The 19,819-nt window shown below is 51.6% G+C and overlaps 1 long non-coding RNA gene across 8 annotated transcripts; it reads left to right on the forward strand.

Moving 5' to 3' along the window:
- On the forward strand, positions 1 to 16,784 carry LOC307112348. Of its 8 annotated transcripts, none has more exons than XR_013814692.1 (5): positions 1 to 534; positions 827 to 2,948; positions 3,266 to 7,961; positions 8,712 to 8,788; positions 9,554 to 16,784. It is a non-coding gene; the product is annotated as an uncharacterized lncRNA (long non-coding RNA). The 8 variants fall into 8 exon arrangements; XR_013814694.1 differs by having other exon boundaries at positions 2 to 534; positions 827 to 7,961; positions 9,554 to 11,196; positions 15,818 to 16,784; XR_013814695.1 differs by having other exon boundaries at positions 2 to 534; positions 827 to 7,961; positions 9,554 to 9,843; positions 15,818 to 16,784.
- The last annotated feature ends 3,035 nt before the right edge of the window (positions 16,785 to 19,819 follow it).

Raw genomic sequence — 19,819 nt, forward strand, 5'->3', positions numbered from 1 at the left:
AAACGCATTCCCGGAGTGACCCTGAGTGACCATGTGAGTCACAATCATTAGGAACCCGTGCCTGCCTCTCAGGGGAGCTGGGAGGGCGAGGTGCTGGGCACTGGGCCACCTGCTCTAGGTCAGTGATCTCATTGGCTCCTCCCTTTTCCTGATGGAAAGCAGCGATTGTCTCCGTTTATAGATGAAACCGGGCCTGCCCTTGTCCTCCCTCGGGAGCCATCCTTAGCCCAGGTCAGCCTTCTCAGAATCGGGCTGCCCGCATGCCAGGAGGTGTGGATGGACTGGCCCGGGCAGGTGGGCCTTACCTGGACTTGAGCTCTGTGCAGAGGCCCAGCGGGCGCCCAGCGGGGCCGGGGGCCTTCACGAAGGACGTGTTTCTCCCACGGATTCTCTGTGCATCGTCAGAGCATCTCCAAGTCCAAGTACACTGGAGGCTTTGCATGAGGGTTGCTCCTGGCTGGGTGTCCCTCATCTAATACAGGGGGACCCCGCCCTCCTCAGGAAGCCCCTGTCCTCTCCAGCTTCCAAACCAAGGTGAGGAGACAGCCCGCCTGCCCCATGGTGGGGTGGCTTTGAAGTCCTCCAACAGTTGTTCACTTAGACGGGTCATACAATAAAGCACCATGGGAAAAGTCCCTTTCCAAAATGTGGACGGCCCCAAGTACTTAGACCAAGCGTGTCAAACTCAAAGGCTAACACGGGCCAAATAAACGAGGCACGAGGCCCACGGGCTGCGAGTTTGACATGCTTGACTTAGACCCTGGTTAGGATTTTTCTGGCTTGTTTATTAATCCTCACCCGAGGATATTTTTCCATTGATTTTTAGGGAGAGTGGAAGAGAGAAGGAAAGAAACATCAATGTGAGAGAAACACATCGATTGGTTGCCTCCTGCATGAGCTCCGACCAGGGCCCGGGCCAGGGAGGAGCCTGCAACCGAGCTACGTGCGTGCCCTTGACTGGAATTGCACCATTTGGTCTGCAGGCCGATGCTCTATCCACTGAGCCTAAACCGGCTAGGGCTAGACCCTGGTTAGGATTTGAAAGCTGGTGCAGCTGAAGGTATTTCTCACCCTCCTCCCCCCTCCCCCCCCTGCTCTCCTGTACCCCACACAGAGAGAAATCGCACACTTGATTTTGAACATTTTCTTAATCAAGTGACTCATGTGTTACAGGTGCAAAGTCACACCAGGCTTTCCCCCGTGGCTCGAATTTGTGAGTTTTTATTTCTGAAAGGGGATCTCAGGTGCTAAGCCTTTTTGCAGGAATGGCTGAGTTTTTGAGAACAGGGGCCCTTTAAAGTCGGGGTGGGGGCGGGGCATGGCCAGGGCTAAATGAACTCCTGTTTGAAAGCTCCCAGCCAACCCCTGTTTGCAGGAGGCGAGGTGGTGGGCCAGGCTTTACAAATCGATGTCAATCATTAACCCACTTAATTTCGAATTACCAATTCAAGCGAAATTTCGATAGTGCTGGCGGCTGGCAATCTGGGCCGGCGGAGCTGTGCCTTTGATCTGCCGGCCTAATTTCCATGAGCAGTAAAACCACAGACCTTGCAGGCAGACCTCTGCAAGGCAGACCCCGCAGGGCCACAGGCCCGGGGTTCTGAAGTCTCCCGGTGCCTCGGGCAAGCTCTGAGCTGCTTGTCCCAATCTGAGAGACTCCTGGTAGTTTCCAGAAGGAGTCACTACAATCGTAGGCACTCGGGGATTCTGTGTGGTTTTCAGCCTCGAGCTGGGCACTGGGAACCAGAGAGGAGTCAGTTACTTCAGCCAGTCGGGGAAGCAGGTGAACGGGCAATCTGAGCCCGTGGGGTTTGGATGGGAAAGAACAGGCAGCTGTGGGAGCTTCGAGGAGGAGCATCAGGGAAGCCTTCCCGGAAGAGGTGGCACCTGAGACCTGCCGCTGGCGTAGGAGTTAGCGGGGTGATGGGCAGAAAAGCAAAGGGAAGCTCGGAAGAATCTTCTAAACCTGGGAAGGAGTTTGGAATTTCACCTGCGGAGAGCGGATGCCGTTGATTGGTTTAAGAAGGGGTGGGTAACATGAGTAGACTCATATTCCAGACTCAGGGCCAGGTGTGGAGAGGAGTGGGGAGGAGCAGGAATAGAAGCAGGACGGCGAGGCAGGCCTAAGGGGTATGGCTTTATTAACAGGGGAGCTGGCAAGGGGGTGTGGGGTTAAGCAAAGCCAAGCCTGGGCAGGTGTGTAGCCAGGGAGTGTGGAGAGATCCTGCCAGGAGACCTGGCTCTGGGACATCACCCCCACCCCCACCGGGACTACTATAGGCTGGGTCCTCCCCGCATTTGTCTGAGCCTGAACCCCTGAGCCCCAACTCAGAGGTGGGAACTCCCGGGGCCGTATAGACGGTCACAGGGAGGAGAGGTCGGGGAGGACAGATGGGGTGCTCCTTTTTCAAGTCTGTGAAGACTTAAACTGATAGAGTTGGATGGCTTTGGGGACTGACAATCGAGAAAGAACTTTCCTCGGATTCTAGACACAGAGCAGGTAAGAGCTGGCCCAGAGCAGCCACGAACAGTTGTGCAGGCTCAGCACACGACCAGGTAGCTATGGTGGGAGGCCCTGGGTGGCATGCACCTCTGTCAACCATCAAGATGTCTTGGCCTGAGTGATGGGGACTATTTTTTTTTCTTCATGGAGCCTGGTGAGGTAGGCAGAGGGACTCATTATGCCCAATGAGATGCTCAGTCCTTTCTTTCCAAAAAGGCGTGCGATGTGAACATCCTCTAGCCATCATTATTTTTTAAGTTAATTGAACATTGGCTACGCGCTGGCTCTGGTGCGGGATTTCCCCTACTAGCTCATTGAGAAGTAGGCATCCTTACGCCCATTTTCACTGATGGGAAAATGGAGGTTGGTTCAGAGAGAGGAAATCATAGGTGCAGGGTCACACGGCTGATACATGGAAGAGTCAGGAACTGTGGAAGCATGACAGGTAAGTGCAGCCATTGCTGAGACACGCCTTCAGGACTGTGTGGGGAGGGGACTGGAGTGGGGGCTGGACTATTGGGCGGCCCTGCAGTTGTTGAGTGACGTGAGCAGGCATGAGGGTTTCTGGGAGAGGCAGGCCCCCCGAGCAGTTAGGTGCTGTCCGTGTGCAAAGTCCGGCTCTCCGAATCTCCTGCCCCTCCCTTCACCGGGCAGTTGGCAGGAAGGCAGGGTCCATCAGCGCGGATAGCATGCTCCTGATTTCCGCCCATCCTCCCATCACTGTCAGTGCTGCTCAGGTGAATCCACGTAACCCTTTCCAAGGTGCTGGAGGCAACATGGTGACAGCCCGGGAGCAGAGAGGAGAGGTCCTAGACTGGCCTGCGCTCTAACCGCTTCCCATGCAGCCAGTGGCAAGGTGAGCGGGAGGAGCCATCCTGTCTGGAGACACTAGGAGTTAACCGCGTAGATATGGCATTCAGCCACTGGGGGCTCTACCTGGAGTCCCTGGGTCGTGGGGGCTGCAGGCAGGTAAATGTTGACCCGAGAAAAAGGCTGAGAGAAATGGGGGGAAAGTATTGCTTATGATTTCATGGCACATCTGACACCCACCATCTCCAAAAATTTGACACTTAGCATCCTTTTTGTTTTTGTTTTTGTTAATCTTCACTCGAGGATATTTTCCCATTGATTTTTCAGAGAGTGGAAGGGAGAGGGAGAGACACACAGAGAGAAACATCGATGTGAGAGAGACACATTGATTAGTTGCCTCCCGCATCCACCCTGAACCAGGCCAGGGATTGAGCCTGCAACCGAGGTATGTGCCCTTAACTGGAATCGAACCCGGGACCCCTTCAGTCCACAGGCCAAACGGGCTCTATCCACTGAGCCAAACGGGCTAGGGCACTTAGCATCCTTTTTGATGATGCGTTGTCCAAACAGACTGCTTTGCCCTGGGGGTGGCCAGGAATGGAGAGGACCCCCTCTGGTTTCACAGTGAGTTTTAGGGGTGAAATGGGAGCCTCTGGCCTATCTTCTGTGCTGGGCCCTTGGGTGGCCACTTGGGTTATCTCACTCACCCCTCCTGGCCACCCTCTGGGAGGCCTGATAGGATCCATAGTTTATTAGGCAGAACACGGAGGCTCACAGGTCCAATGTGATGTTCGGCGGGGGAGTTGGGGACTCACTTATTTCTGATTCAGGTCAAGAGGTGTCTTCTCCACGTGGCTGCGGCAGCCTCACACGAAAGAGAGGGTCTGGGCCGGTGGAGGCCACTTTAGGAAATGTATAAAATGTGTTGGTGAGCAAGTTGCCATCCCTTTAGTGCCTCCTTTCTAACTCCAGTACACGAGCTATTTCCAACATGTCCCGGTTGGAAGTTGAACCTACCGCCCCTGAGATTTTGGTCCCCAGGTGGCACTGATTCTGGGGGAACAAGGAAACACACACAGGAAGACTCTACCTGCCCCCAATGAGAACGGGGCAGGTGCTGGCTTGCCAAGCCAGGGAGGCGGGTTTAGGGCCTTGGGAATTAGCTCCACGTTGCCACCCAAACGCTGGGGGTGGGCACAGGGGCCCCAGCCAGGTGTCCGTTCCCGAAGGCTGAGAGGTGACATGATGGATGAGACAGGGCGGCGTGGCCATCCCTCCAGGCTTCCCTGGCCTTTCTCAAATGACCCCACATCGCAGCTCTCCCTAATTCAGTGACTCCCAAACTGCAGCCCCTAGACGTCGTCTTGGAAAGCCATTTAAGTCCCAAACAACCTTTAAAAAAAATCATACCTTATTTTAAGAATATAAAAATAATTCTTTATCCAGACATCAGAACACATCTTCTCTGTTGCAATAACAACCTGCTTTGTTGTCGGAGAAGCCTTCCATTTTGCCTCGACCCACAGCGGGGCCCAAGATAAATTCTCCATAACCTATGCATTATTTTTTTTCCTTTAAAATGAGTCCATGCACAGGTGGAGTTTGAGAAACCAAACCCTCACGTAAGATTCTACTCCCAAGCCCCAGAGATCAGGAATGGTGAGCAAATTACAGGGAGTGACCCCAGGAGCCCCGTCCAGGCCTGCAGGCTGGGGGACCACGGGGATGGGAGAAAATTGTTTGCCTCCGCTACCCAATCTGGAAGATGGAGGTCACGACTCCTTGTCTCGCTGCCTTGCAAATGCAGCTGTGGAAATCTCGCGAGAAGATGCATGCACAAGGATTGGGAGGCGGTAAGCCAGCCAGAGATGTTCGGGATTTACACGCTTTTCTGACCCGCTGGGAGCTGGGAGGGCACGGCGTGTCAGTGCTCAGGCATTCAGAGCCCAGCCTCCCTGGGTTCGAATCCTGCCTCTGCCACTGGCTGTTTGCATGAGCTTGAGCATCATGCTCCCCTGTGAGGCGGGGAGAATACGAACAGTATGCGACCCCATAGGGCTGCCGTCAGAATTCAAGGAGATGATGCAGGGAAAGCACATCAGATAGAACCCAGGCCAGAAGGACACCCAGGGAGGGCGACTGTTCTTGCTGGAATGAGTGGCCATGCGCTGGTCTGGGCTGGGTGAGAGGGCTGGGGAAAGTCACGTGAGCCTCCACGTCCTCATCTTTACAGCCGGGGACCAGCACATCATCCCTTCAGAGAGCGGGGTGAGAAATAAAGTACCCCCACTCATCCAAAGTCGGCGCACGTGAGACGCCATAGCGCCCCTGTCTCCCTGCCCCTCTTTGGCTGAATCCTTCTGGACCTGCATTTCCTCGCTTGTTAAAGGCGAGTAGAGACACCTGCCCCCTAGGTGGTGGCGTGATGGGGTGAGGTCATCTACCCAGGGCCCCAAGCACCTGGGGATGGCCGTAGGGGCTATGGTATGTCCATCCATCCTTCCTCCCGTCTCTCTCCAAGTGGGTCCAATGAGCTGCTGGGCAGAAGCAAACACAGCCTAGCTAGTCCACCCACGGAGAACATGAGTTTCAGCGAGGCCAGCCTTACTGACTCCTAGGAGAAGGCCTGGTTTGGGGCAGGGGGAGGGAGGTTGGCTGGAGTGGGTCACCCTCTGGGCCAAGGAATTTAATTCTCTGGAGAGTGCGCCAGATGAACACAGCTGGGCTGACCTGGGGCAGACCTGCTGGGTTGGGAGAGCTGGTGGGGGCAGTGGCCGGGGGTCATCTGTCTTTAGCGCAGGAGACAATGACTTCCGGGCCTCCTGAGCAATGGGACCGGGGACAGGGAGGGACGTCCCTTGCTCCTTCTGCTTTCTCTCACGCGGCTTCTAAGGAAATTCCACGGCATTGTATTTACAAGGCATCCCCGACTGTCAGCTTCCTTGAACACAATGTATTTAATAAAAAGCCATTAAGCCTTGTAAAGCTGTCAGAAATCTAAATGACACTTGTAATAAAATCTTGTCGGTGACCTGTTCCGGTTAATCAGGTCCAGTGACATCATCACCCACGGATCCGTCTGATACCCGGGGTGCGAGGTATATTTAGACAGCTTTATGATCCACGCGGATTTGAGTTATTAAAATTGTACAGTTTTGCAAGGAATTGGGGATTTAATAAAGCGGCGGAGAAACTACAAAAGGAGCAATAACCTTCCACAAAGCCGATCCTCTTGCAGGCGAGGGGCGTGTGCTCGGGCGAGTCCCCGGGCCGCCCTGATGCCAGGCGCTCACACGGGCGATTTTATGTCTCTGTAATGTGTACGTCTGGCATCTGCAAAGCTAGCAAATATATTGCATCGTGCCCAATGACTTCAAGGTGCTGAATTACGCTTGCATGTAAAGATTTATGGGTTTATTCAGATTACTACAAGAAGATATTACCACCAATTGCTTATTGCTCTAACAAGCCTCTTTGGAGCAAACATAACCACTAGATTGTAAATATCTTTGGCCCTGCTCACCACCAGGGTAGTTTCCGGGGCTCCAGTCTTTTTAAGGCCTAACGTTATTTATCTTGAACTACAAAGCCAGGCTTCATGTAACAATCAGGATGAGACAGACGGACAGACACGAACAAGGGATCTCCATTTGCTCAATAATCTATAAATTTGGACTAATGGGGCAGATATCAAAAAAATGTGTTGGGCGCAGGTAAATAAATCACACCTGGCCTCCTGGCATCAGCTGGCACAGCGTTCCCGATATTTCAGTCAAATTATTCCATTTGTTTCTGAAGATATTTTAATCCCACATGACCTCAAACTTCCCGTGAACCAGGGCCTGGACCCAAGGCCGCCCACGGCCTTTGCAATAAATCCGTTGTCTCCCTTCTCGGCCCTCAACCCAGGCCCATAGATCACCTCTCCCTGCATCTTGCTTCAATTACTCAATTAACTGCAGTAAAGTTCTCGTAGGTTTTGCAGATGTTGCTTTATTATCAAGGCCTCAGACGAACAGGAGAGTTCAGGAGCCGAGGTTATAGGAAGGTTGATGGGGGAGGGGCCGGGATGGGGCACGGAGGATATTCCCAGCAACCTTTAGGGTTGAAGCCCCAGAGCGGGGCATGGCTCTCCCCCCACCACGCTCCCCGGGTGCTGTTAAATGCCCTTCGCCTCTCGGGGAATTTGTGATGTTATCTCACTGAGAAACTGCTTGAGAGAAGTAGGTATTCCACCTTCCGATGAGATAATGCTGTGATTAACAGATGCTTAATTGGGCCATTTATCAAGCACAGGACCTGCCTCCGAGTCAGTGGGCCAAGTGAATTATTGCCCACCCTGCAGGTGTTGGACTGGCAGATCTATTACTCTTCACGGAACGGTCTTCAGAAGATTTTATATGAAAAGATGATTTATTCCCCAAAGGAATTCAATTGTGCTCTTATTTATCCAGAATGTAGCAGGGGTCCCGCCCGGCCCCTCTTCCTCCGTGCACAAAGGGGGATTGTGGAAAGCTAGAAGCGCAGAGAGGGTCGGAGCCAGAAGGACACAGAAATCAACGAGTGGATGCGGCCACTTTACAGATGGCAGCGCTGAGGCTGGAGCAGACCGTGCCAGATTCTGCAGACACTTTCCCAACTGGCAAAGGTATTTCCCTCCTTTTTAATAAAAAAAAAAATTGTGGTTTGTCCAGATGATGTAATAGAATACCTAAAAATTCCGAACAAGGCATTGTTGTGCCTTAAAGTAGGGTTTCTCACCCTTTGCCATTGTTGACGTGTTGGGCTGGATCATTTTGTTGCGGGGCCTGCCCTGTGCATTGTGGGAAGGTTAGCAGCATCCGGGCCTCCACCCATTCGGTGCCAGTGGCACCCCCCACAACCCCCGAGTTCGGGCAACCCCAACTGTCTCCAGACATTGCACATGTCCCCTGGGAGGCAAAATGGTGCCCAGTTAAGAACCACTGCTTGAAAGCATTGTCATCATCGTCATGAGATTAATAATATAAATTACAGCAGCTGACTTTTATTGAGTGCAAGAAATGGCTCGATGCTTTATATACATTCTCTCATTTAATCCTCACAATAACTCGATTATATGGATATTTGTTATTACTTCATTTTATAGGCGAGAAAGTCTAGGCTCAGGGAGGTTAAGGTTTGCCCAAGTTCACGAAGCTGGTGAGCACCAGGGTGGGCTGCACACTCGGGGCTGCTAACCATTCCACCAAAGGGAGGGGGAGAGGGATGGGTCTGGATTTGTTACGAAGTGCCCGAACTGTACAACTTCGTTTCCTATTGTCCCTCGTGATGAACTTGCGTTAAGAATCTGTAGGGATAAAAGGGGAAACAACAGCTCCCTGTGGCTGGTCCATGGGGTGTGCCGGTTTCTCTGTAGATCGTGGCGTCGCGTCTGCCTGGCGTCCAGCGGAAGCACGGGGCAGGTCCCCGTTGTGGATGAAAGCGCTCAGGGTGGTAAGTACACAACACAATTAGGGACAACTCGACAACCACATTTCACTGAGCAAATATCTCTTCCAAAGATGCTTAGCCCAGCCTTCTTCATAGGCCGATTGCTACCCCAGACCGGGGCGCTGTCGGACACCTGGGCTAGGAGAGCCCCAGGTGAGAAAGGACTGAGGCCTGTGGCTCTAAAAGGTAGAGTAGATTTCGTGCCAGGAGATAAATTCACTGTAAAACAGCGACGCGAGGCAAGACACCACCACGTGGGGGGTTAGTGACATAGGGTCGCAAGTGCCTCCAGGAGGCTCTGGGCAAGGGGTTTGGGGGCGAAGAAAAGAATGTGTTTGCATGAGTGTAAATAAAGCCCACCTCTCCATCCCTGGGTATTTTAATATCAGAATCGCCCCACTGTAGCAGCTGCTCCACATTTTATGGCCTAATTTTTGGATGAATTTCATTTTAGCACATCTATTACCCCTTCATCGTGGTTTCTTCATCTATTTTATTCTGTTGTGAACGGGAAATATATATTTTATATATATATATATATATATATATATATATATATATATATGTATGTATATATATATATACATATACATACACACATACACATACACTCTCTCTATATGTAAGAGTAACTCATGCCAAATCCTCCTTAAAGAGGCAGGTATAAATAAGAAACCCGTGGCAATACAACAGCTTGAGTGGCCAGGTTTCTCTATGGAGTATAGAGGGTTGATAATCACTATGGAATTTTCTCTTTTTTTGAAAAAGAAAAACCACTTTACCGACCTTCACACCAGCATCTCCAAGGGCTGCGAGCGCTGTTTGCGTGCTGCTGTCAGAGCCAGCAGAAGCCACGCGGAGACACCCCGGGCCAGATGCTCACCCCTGGGCAGGCGGGGCTGCGAGGCCATTGACTTACTTACGTCCACCTGTTTTGTGTTTTTCATCCCAACAAGACTCCCTGTCTGTCAAGCGAGGCTGCACGGAAAAATACGGCCAACTCTGAAGCACGTTTCCAAACTCAGGCTCTGTCTTCTGTTCTCATCTAATCATTGACTGTAAGTTTCTACCCAAGAAATGAGCGAAGAAGATGTGCAGGGAAAGTGAATTCTCAGACGAATTCTAGTGGGTTCCGGAAAGAGGGAAGGTGATGGGCAACAGTGGGTACAGAGAGAGAGAGAGAGAGAGAGAGAGAGAGAGAGAGAGAGAGAGAGAGAGAGAATCTTAAGACCACAGTTTCTGCGTTTCTGCCCGGGGGTACATATTCCTCATCCATGGAGGAGGGTGCTGGCGTGTGCACCATGGCAACATGTGGAGAGCGTCCCTCCCTTACCCATGACTATCCAGAGAACTTCATAAGGTATTCAGTCCACAAGGAGCCCGAAGATAGTTCAGGCTAAGAGAGATTAAGGACTTGTTCAAGGTCATTTGGTCAGCAAGTGACCAAGTTTGGATTTGAGCCTTGACCTGTCTGACCCCAAACACAGCCTTTCTCCCTGTTTTACCACTGGATGAAGCAACCCCAAACCTTCTGGGGGCCAGGCCCTGTCCCTGGTGCCATGGACGTGGAGAAAAGGCATCCCCATGGGGTTGTATGGGAGGCCTGTGGCCCTTTCCCCGGCATCTGGGGGCATGGGTGGGGATCCTCCTAGACAGCCCTTCCTTGTAGCTGCCCTGAGGCGGGCAGGGTTTGCTCCGCCCCTTTTTTTCAATATATTGTTATTGATTTCAGAGAGGAAGGAAGAAGAAGAGAGAGATAGAAACAGCAATGAAAGAGAATTATTGAGCAGCTGTCTCCTGCACGCCCCCTATTGGGGATCGAGCCCGCAACCCGGGCATGTGCCCTTGACTGGAATCGAACCCGGGACCCTTCAGTCCGCAGGCTGATGCTCTATCCACTGACACTCTATCCACTGAGCCAAACCAGCCAGGGTTGCCCTTTTCTCTCATCGGTACTATTACACTCATTTCTCTCTGCAACACGGGGTCTCGCCCTGGTCTCTGGCCCGGCAGCCCGCTCGCTGCCCCTCGCAGCCCCCGCTCCAGGCCGCCGTCGCCTGTGTAAATGCTGCTGACGCGCTGTGGATGGTTCCAGGCCTCAGCTGTGATGGGTGTGGAGGGACCTGCTAAGTTGCTCCCGACAACTGTGTGACTTGTTCCATCTCCGGGCCCAGCCTGAAGCCACCGGCTCATAACACACCTCCCCACCCACGGGGCGAGGAGAGAAAGGCAATCATGTCAGGTCCTGAGAGGTGAAAACTGCCTGCCTGCTCCCCCTCCTCCCCGCCCCCCGCCACTGGCCTTTTCCGGCCTCCCCGGAGGTGACCGTGCTCTCAGGTTTGGGAGGCCATGCCGGTGGCTCAGCTCCCTGGGGCTGGGGGCGTAGGTGATGGTGACCCTTCCCAAAGGAGGTGAGTGTCTAAAACCGCCCCCTTGGGGAGAGGGCGGGTGTTTTGTTTGAAGGGAATTTTGCGGGCGTGGGCTGTGGTTAAAATCCCGCTGGAACACAACCCGAGTTCATTGGGAGTAAAAGCTGTAATGGGGGCAGCAGCTCACGTGATTTGGGGGGGTCTCCTCTGAGCAGACAGCAAGCAGACCCATTCCCTCCTTGCACATCCTGGGCTTCAGGGTAGACCTGATACCTGGGCCCCAGCAACGTTGGTGGTCACGCTCATTCATTCATTCATTCATTCATTCATCACCAAATCCTTCCCCAGCACCTGCTGCCCGAGCCCTGGGCCCTGGGCTGGGCCAGGGCGGGCGCTGCCCCCATGAGGTGTCTGACTGGCTGCTGATGTGAGCATGAATCAGATATTCCCACAGATCAGTGTCTGAGGGGGAACTGGGGCGAGGCCAGGAAGGACGAGGAAAGGTGCAGTGGGAGTGAGGCGGGACCCCGTTTGGGTTGGGCAGCGAGGTGGTGGCCTCTCTGAGGAAGGGAGCTGAGTTCCCCGGAACTCGAGTGGGGGTACGTGGTTAGGAGGAAGGAAGAACAGCGAGTGAGAAGGAGCAGGAACGGGAGAGAATCTGCTTCATTTGAGGGTCGGGAGGGAGGCCGGAATGAAGGCAAGGCTGCCTCCCCGAGGTGAAGCACATGGAACATTCTGGAACTTCAAGATGGCAAAGGCCAGCAGGAGGTGGCCTCTCCTCAGTGCTTCCCTCTGTGGCAGTCGCTCCACCCCAGTTGCTTGGGCTCACTCCCTCTCCACCAATCCTGCTCTTGACATAATCTCAGGACATTGGCTTAAATTAAAAAAAAAAGAGTGAAGGCTCCATACTATGTAGCTGCGAGGGACAGGGTGAGCAGGGTGTGGCCTGTGTCCCCGGGGGCTCACAGGGCCCTTAAACTGCCCCCACAGAACCGTCTGCAAGACCCAGAGACCAGGGCCCGAGAGGGGACACTGTGGGAATTCAGACACCACATGGCCACCCGGGGAGGCGGCGGAGGGCGGGGGGTCTTCCCGAAGGACGCGGGTTTCTGCAGGTGAACCTGGCGGAAGGCTGAGGGAACCACCGGAGGCAAGTCCCCGACCCTTCTCCAGGGAGCTCTGCTTCTCAGGCCTGAAGGGAGTCGGAAGCAGGAGGAGACTCCTGAGGACCAGGGCTCCGTAGCTGGGTGCCCTCGCTCCTGGGCCCAGAGCGGCTCCCCTCTGGGGGGTGTTTCCCTCCCCCTGGGGGAGCACAGCCGTCAGCACGGGACTTGAGGTCCTGGTGCACAGAACGCCCCTGAAGACCTTCTAAGGTGGGACTCGGATCCCATCTTGGCCTTTTTCTTTTCTTTCTCTCTTCCTTCCTTCCTTCCTTCCTTCCTTCCTTCCTTCCTTCCTTCCTTCCTTCCTTCCTTCCTTCTTCCTTCCTTCCTTTCTTTTTAAATTGATTTCACAGAGGAAGGGAGAGGGAGAGAGATAGAAACATCAATGATGAGAATCATTGATCAGCTGCCTCCTACATGCTCCCTAATGGGGATCGAGCCCACAACTTGGGCATGTGCCCTGACCGGGAGTAGAACCATGACCTCCTGGTTCCTAAGGTCAATGTTCAACCACTGAGCCACACCGGCCAGGCTAGGGCAGACAGACATGCAGATCACTCTGTCTGTGCCTCAGTTATCGTATTATGAGCCCATCAATCCCCACTTCACTCTGTGGGACCAAAAATAGGAACCCCCAGATTACACCAGCAGCGTGGGTTGAACAGCAGCTAGACACAGGCACGGAGCTCCATTGACAGCTGACAATCATGCACGTGGAGTCCCCAGGGTCCTGCCTGTCCAGAGGGGGGCCTGAGGCTAGGAGGTTGATCCCCTGCCTTTCACACAGCTCCTAGAGGACTTGGACCTCTCGGGCTCCGTGCTGGCCCAGGTTGTATCTCCTAGTATTTCCCTTGTGCCGTGAGCAGCCACTGAAGCAGAATGTGTCCTCCAGGTCCTCCAACCCCATTTCCCGGATGGGAAAACCATCGCTGGAGGGCCCGGGTGGGAAGGGAAGTGGGTTTGGGAATGAACCCAGCCCCAGAGGGAGCCGCCGGCGGCTGAATCCTCGGTGGTGGGCACAGGCAGCGCTTCCACTCGGCTGCCTCAGCCGCACTCCCCAAGCCCGGCTGATAATTGCTCATTATGTGCTTAATCTGGGCACAGCCGGGCCTGGCAGCGGCATTAGATCACATCAAAGCGAGCACTTCAAAGGGGCAGAAAGCTGGCCTCCGGGTAATTAGCAGAGGGCCTTTCTCTCCTGCCTGGGACAGTTGGAGGGGTTTCGGGCAAGGTCCAATGGTACCAAGTGAAGCTCAGAGTTGTCAACTCTGCTGAACTTGGACAGGCAAGGCCCGTGACTCAGTGTGTGTGTGTGTGTGTGTGTGTGTGTATGTGTGTGTGTGTGAGTTATAAACTGTTCAGGCCCTTGGCTGCCTGCCTGGCCCAGATGCCCTGATCAACTGATGTCCCCAGCTTCCCTGGAACCCTGAGGACCCTCTCTTTAGACTGCCATGTTCTTCTCCTGGCAGGAAGTGGAACACACACACACACACACACACACACACACACACACACGTTCATCACCATCGGGACCCAGAAATCAAAGCCGAAAGAAGGTGACACAATCTAGCTTACGCGTAGAGATGCTGGGACCCATGTTACCATGACTCGGTTTCCCTAGTTGCCCACACAGGGGGCCCCCAGGTGTCAGCCCTGTCTTGGAAAGTATTGGTTTCACCCATCGAAGTAGAAATGAGGGGGGGTGGGGGCGGCAACAGACCTGAGAAATCAAAGGACCGGCTTGGTTGCTTAGTGAGACCCGCCTTCTCCCTCGCCCGCTGGAGGGGACAGGCAAGGTGATGTTATGTCTCGAATCCCATTTGCAGGCGCCTTTCACACAGCCAGGTACCCCGCCAGCATGGCGTGGATGTGCAGAAAGTGCTAAGAGACGTTATAATGGAGTCCGGGGCCTCTTCTTGATGGCCTGTGGGGCACTCGGGCTAACAGGCCGAAACGGGGTTGATGTATGAGAAGAAATGGTGCTGAACTGGCCAGCGGGGGACTGAAACCCTTTGCGCCTCTGGCCGGGCGAGCACGGATTCAAGGCCTGCTTGGTGCAGGTGAAAGCGCGTGGTTCCTCATTCCTGCTGTAAGAAAAATGACCTAGTTTCACTGGCTTGAGAGTTTGGAAAAGGATTAATCTTACCCATCTCTTACCCATATTTAAGTAACAGGTATCTTAAGTAATGACGTTACTAAAGTGGCAGAACTCTGCCTCCTCCCCTGCCCGCCCGCCCCCCCCCCCCCCCCCCCCCCCAGGCATGGTTCAGTGGTTGAGCATCAACCTATGAACTAGGAGGTCACAGTTCAATTCCCAAACAGGGCACATGCCCAGGTTGTAGGCTTGATCCCAGTAGGGGGTATGCAGGAGGCAGCCAATCAATGATTCTCTGTCATCATTGATGTTTCTCTCTCTCTCTCTCTCTCCCTCCTCCCTCTGAAATCCATAAAAACATATTAAAAAAAAATAAAGTGGCAGAACTCTGAGCCAAATAAGGAAGGCGTGCTGAGATATTGAACAAAATCCATCAGACAGGGGAGGAGGGGGTCGGGGTAAACAGGGCATTGTTTTTCATGGAAATAAACCATCTCCAGTTGATCCTTGAACAACACGGGCTTGAACTGAGTTTGAACTGCTCGAGTCTACTTACATGCGGATGTTTTTCAACTGACCCATGCAGTTCAATTGGCCGCAGTTCAAGAGTCAACTGAAAATTGAAAGCCACATATATGGGGGCCTGATAAGTTATAAGAGAAATTTGTACTCTGCAATTGGTCGGCACCCTAACCCCGTTATACTAGTAGTTGCTGATAATGCAGACTTTGGTCTAATGTCTTTATAATTTCTGGGCGTGGAACTTTCTTGTATCAGTGATATTGCCAATATTGGGAAAACAATGATTTAGTAGACACTTCAAGAGTTGGTAGAGAGTGGGCATTATAACCCAAAAGGGGTTCCTGCACCCAGGAACAAACCCAGACACTGTTGCTTCTAAAATGATTTAATCCAAGGCTAACTCTAACATCCTTTTAGGAATCTCTGCCCCTGGTTTCAGGCTCTCTGTCCTACAGCTGGCCCTGTCCTCACATGCCCTGTCCACCTTCCATGATTCGAGAGCCCGTGCTGAAGACATGGGCCTCTAACATGACCTCACAGGGTACCCACCGCCTTGCTGATCCTCAGGTGTGAATATATCACATACCTGCTCAGCATTCCCTCGGTCTGTGTGTTAACTCTGTCGGAAACCACAAAGGGCACTTCTGGGAATGGTGTGGCCTCATGGACCAAGGAGACATTAGACCAGGGTTTGAGCCTGTCACTGACCAGATGGCTGAACTTGGGCAGGTCAGGCTCAATTTCATTATCTCCAGAATGGGCATAGGGTAGAGTATGTGGCTGAGTTTGGTTCGAAGCCATCTGGTCTGAGGAGGTTCCCATGACCCTTTGCCTCCTCCACGTATGGACACTGAGCTCTTTACACGCCTTTCTCCCTCTTCAGCTCAGCTCCCAAGGACAAGATCTTCTCTGTCTTGGAGCAAAGTGTCTGGCACACAGTAGGTGCTCAATAAATGCTTAGCAAACAGACAAGTGCCTACTTGGCCTACCTTGAAGAGTAGAAGCATACACAGATGAATGGGTACAACCAAGACTGACTAAATAATTTGGGCCCATTGAAAAATAAAAATATGGGGCTACTTGTTCAAAAATTATTAAGAATTTGAAGACAGAAATGACAGAGCACAGAGACAAATGTAGGGCCCTTCTGAGCATAGGGTCCCTGTGCACCGGCATGGCTCACGTGTTCATAAGACTGCCCTGACACCATGAACTTTGTCACGAGTGGCGCGTATCAGTCTGCTCGGGCTGCCACAGCAAAGTCCCATGACTGTGCACCTTACACAAGGACATGGATGTTCTTACAGTTCTGGAGGTCGGAGGCCCAAGGTCACCTGTCTTCTGAGGCCTCTCTCCTTGGCTTGCAGATGGCCATCTTCTCCCCGTGTCTTCGCATCCTCTTCCCTCCATGTGTCTGTGTCCTCACCTAACAAGGACGCCAGTAAGAATGGATTAGGGCCTGTTTTAATGACTTCCTTTTAACTTGATCACCTCTTTAAAGACCTTGTCTATAAGTAGGGCCATTTTCTGAGGTACTTGGGGTTAGGACCTCAATATATGGATTTTGGGGAGGCACAATTCAGGCCGTAATAAGCACCATCAAATATAGATGCTGTGAAGGTCATCATTCTGGGCTTGGCTTCAACCACACGTACTGCAACCCTACCCTGTAAAGATTTGTGTACCAAGAAATGAGAAACACCAATCAGAAAGGGTATATGCACCCCTATGTTCATAGCAGCACAATTCGCCATAGCTAAGATTTGGTAAACAGCCTAAGTGCCCATCAGCAGATGAGTGGATTAAAAAACTGTGGTACATCTACACAATGGAATATTACGCTGCGGTAAAAAGGAGTTCTTATCATTTGCAACAACATGGATGGGGATGGAGAGCACTATGCTAAGTGAAATAAGCTAGTCAGAGAAAGATAAATATCACATGATCTCACTCATTTGTGGAATATAATGAGCAACATAAACTGATGAACAAAAATAGATCCAGAGACAGAGAAGCATCGATCAGACCATCAAACCTTAGAGGGAAGGTAGGGGAGGGTGAGGGTAAGGGGGAGAGATCAACCAAAGGACTTGTATGCATGCATATAAGCCTAACCAATAGACACAGACAACAGGGGGGTGAGGGCATGAGTGGGGGGGATGGGGGGTAATGGGGGAATAAGGACACATATGTAACACCTTAATCAATAAAGAAATTAAAAAAAAAGATTTGTGGAACACCCAGTTTTTTCTGATTACAAAGAAAAGGCTAAAGAAGGAAAGCCCACCATGTACCCCGCCATCCAGGGGTTAATGTTTGGAGGTACATTCTTTCTGCCTGTCTTCAATATGTGCACATCTTGATGGTACCAATTGAGATTGTACCATTTGGCATCTTCCTTTTTTTAGTTAATCACATATCCCTCTCCCACCCCACTGAATCTGTGGAATCAGTTTTTGGCATTTTCACAGCGGCATACGATCCTCCAAATGCATTCTCAGTTCTCAGATGTTGAAGTCACGTCCCAAGATGGGCTGGTCACTCTTTAGCCTGGGTGACCACTCGCAGGAGGCCGCCTCTGAAGCCACCTCGGGGTGCCCAGAGCACAGGACGACGAGCCCACCCACCTCTGCCAGCCAGGGCGTTTCTTGACATGTGATTGGGTCGGAACGTGGAGCAGAAGGGAGAGTGTGAAGAATAGGATCGTGGCTTCAAGGGGGAGTCTCCATCTGTCCTCCGTGGTTGCAGAGCTAATTATTGTGGATGTGATGGCTCAGCATTCATTCCTCATATAGTTCCCTCAAGAAGTAACCATTTAGTCCACCAATTACTTTATCTCTTTTTAGGGATACTTTCCTTAATTGCAAAAGAATCTAAAAATACAATTGGCGTACTTGATGTGTGCAATATCTTGTTTAGAAAGTTAGGCTGGGAGAAAAAATGCAATTAAACTGTCAAAATAGAATCGTTTCTCATATTTAATGTAAAGTGGCTCGTTCCCATTTACTTTTCCTGGTTTTGGAGTTAAAAGCAGAGGAAGTTACCAGGACAACTGCTAGTTACGGGATGAAGACATTAGGCTCCGAGCGTGGGCTGCTGCTCTCAGAACCACTTTGCTTTAGGAACACAATCTGATGCTCAATTTCTGGGGTACCTGGAGCAAAGAATTAGCCAATTTGGGGCACCGTGGGCCATTGTTATTGAAGAAATGCACTCTGAACTAAATCCCCCCATCTAAACAGTTCCGCTCCCCTAAAGGACCCCGCACACATCACCTCAGGTGTGCAAGGGCAACATGGACTGTTGCATGTACAAATATTAGTGATGAGAACCTCAAATCCCACCAAAAGAGCGAGGGTGTGTGTGTGTTTGAATGTGCGTGAAACAGGGGTTTCTGCTGTGTTTGGGTGGCTCTTGGCTTCTTTCTATGTAGAACTGAAGGATCGTCCAACAGAATGAGCCAGGTGAAGAGTGAGCCCTCCGCACTGGGTGGCTGTGGAAATGCCACTGATTCTGGAATGTGTATGAAGCACTGATTGGGAGCGTGGGCTGGGCTCCTGGGAGCTGGAGATGGATGTAGCATGGTTTCTCTCCTCAAGTAGCTCAGGCACATCAGGGAGACAGATAGTTTTGATGGAATGTCCTAAGCATGGAGAGGGAGGTGGAGAAGAATAGCTGAGAAGCCACTAAAGAGGGAGGAACCCGCCCCCCCCCGCCCACCCCCCCCCCGGGGTGGCTGCACAGATCTGCTAGGCCGAGGCAGGAAAGCACAATCCAATTCAGCAAATATTCAGTTGTCTCCTGTGCTCGGGCACAATGCAGACAGAGGCTCAGCACAGAGCCTGTGCTCTGGAAAGCTGTGGCCAATATAAGGAGATGAAGTGGAAATGTAAAAGTGAGCACAGGGTTGTAGGTGCTCCAGAAACGTTTGGCAAAAATGAATGAAATAAAATGTAAAACAGATGAATACTGAACACGGCAAAGAACGTCAAGATGGCTAAGACATGGCCATGGTCCCTGTTCTGGAGGAGAAAGGGAGTGAGGACCGGTGGGGAGAGGGGCTGTATCCATTTATCAAGCTGTTTTTTTTCATATCATTTTCCTTTTTATTTAAAAAAAATAACGCATGCTTAGCAGGACACAGCATCATTAGTATTCCTGCCAAAAATGCATAACCTGAATCTAATCATAAAGAAACACCAGACAAACCCAAATTGAGGGACATTCTACAAAAAATAACTGGCATATAATCCTTAAATTGTTGAGACGAAGAAAAAGGCTAAGGAACTGTTCCAGATTACTTGATTTTGGTAAGTATTCATTCACGTATTCAGGGATAAGGAGGTTCAATGGTAGAGGGAGAGAGAGAGGAAGGGAGGGGATGTCAGACGAGCAAATGGGGTCAAATGTAATAATTCGGGGAATCTGTGTACAGGCTTTCTGGAAGTTTCCTGTACTGTTCTTGCAACTTTTCTGTAAGTTTGAATTGACAAATAAAAAGTAAAAACAAAACAAAAAAAACAAAACAAAACACCAAGAAGCTAATTTTAGAAATTGCCTCTTACAGCTGTGTGACCTTGAGCAAGCAACCGAACCTCTCTGAGCCTCGATTCCTATCTTTAGAATGGGAACATAAGTGTGCCCACGCCACCAGATTATGGTGACGACTGAGAACATCAAGTGCGTTTGAGGCTTATCGCAGAGTGGTTAGCGATGATACTTGTTATTGTGGCTGACGGCATTATTACTAATATTTGCACATATAACAGATCACATTGCTCTTGCACACCTGAGCTCATGCGTGCTGGGCCCTTTAAGTGAGTAGAACTGTTTGGATGGACACGAACACTATGCAGCAGGCATCGCTGACATCCTTTCCACACAC

This window comes from Cnephaeus nilssonii, assembly GCF_951640355.1.
Source record: "Cnephaeus nilssonii genome assembly, chromosome: 16".
Taxonomy (NCBI): domain Eukaryota; kingdom Metazoa; phylum Chordata; class Mammalia; order Chiroptera; family Vespertilionidae; genus Cnephaeus; species Cnephaeus nilssonii.